The sequence below is a fragment of the Otolemur garnettii genome, unplaced genomic scaffold, assembly GCF_000181295.1.
Source record: "Otolemur garnettii isolate 467f Iridium unplaced genomic scaffold, OtoGar3 scaffold00017, whole genome shotgun sequence".
NCBI classification, from domain to species: Eukaryota; Metazoa; Chordata; class Mammalia; order Primates; family Galagidae; genus Otolemur; species Otolemur garnettii.
The window spans coordinates 9,338,478-9,339,413 of NW_003852412.1; the positions used below are offsets into that span (position 1 = coordinate 9,338,478).

Genomic DNA, 936 nt, shown 5'->3' on the forward strand with positions numbered 1-936 from the left:
GCCTCCCAAGTAGCTGGGACCACAGGCGCCCGCCACAACGCCCGGCTATTTTTTGGTTGCAGCCATTATTGTTGTTTGGCGGGGGCCTGGGCTGGATTCAAACCTGCCACCTTAGGTGTATGTGGCTGGTGCCTTAGCCACTTGAGCCACAGGTGCCGAGCCTGTCTTCTTTTTTTAGACAAGGTCTCGCAATGTAACTCAGGCTGGGACTCCTGGCTAAAGTGATCCTCCCACTACTACCTCCCATGTAACTGGGTCTATAGGCATGTGCCACTGTCTTCAGTTAATTAAAAACATTTTTTTTTAATATTTTGTATTTTTAAATTTTTATTATTATTTTTTTTTTTGCAGTTTTTGGCAGGGGCTGGGTTTGAACCCGCCACCTCTAGCATATGGGGTTGGCGCTCTACTATTTGAGCCACAGGCACTGCCCCACATTATTATTTTTTTGCAAGCAACACTCTGTGGCAGATGGTCAAAAGTGTCTGACACAATCTGAGCTTGCTATAGCAAGAAAGTCTAACCTATTCCGATGTTCTCTCTCTGTGGGACAAGCCGTTATATAGACTTTAACAGATGGGATGTTATGCTGCCCAGTCTCAAACTCCTGGTCTCCAGCAATTTACCTGACTTCGCCTCCCAAAGTACTGGGACTTCAGGCAGGAGCCACTGTGCCCCACCTGGCTTGCTTTCTTATGCAAAAACTAGCATTGTATACCCTGGCGGGCTTTTCTTATCACTAGATATGGACTGATTTATTCTATTTTACAGTGGCTTTACATTGCTTATGTATTTATTTGAGACAGAGTCTCACTTTGTCCCCTTGGGTAGAGTGCCATGGTGTCATAGCTCATAGCAACCTCAAACTCCTAGGCTCAAGCCATCCTCTTGTCTCAGCCTCCCAATCAGCTGGGACTATAGGCACCGGCCACAACC

The 936-nt window shown here is 46.6% G+C and overlaps 1 non-coding gene across 1 annotated transcript; it reads left to right on the forward strand.

The window, feature by feature from the left end:
• Nucleotides 1-452: 452 nt before the first annotated feature.
• Nucleotides 453-577, forward strand: LOC111723986. The gene has a single exon (XR_002772380.1). It is a non-coding gene; the product is annotated as a small nucleolar RNA SNORA28 (small nucleolar RNA).
• The last annotated feature ends 359 nt before the right edge of the window (nucleotides 578-936 follow it).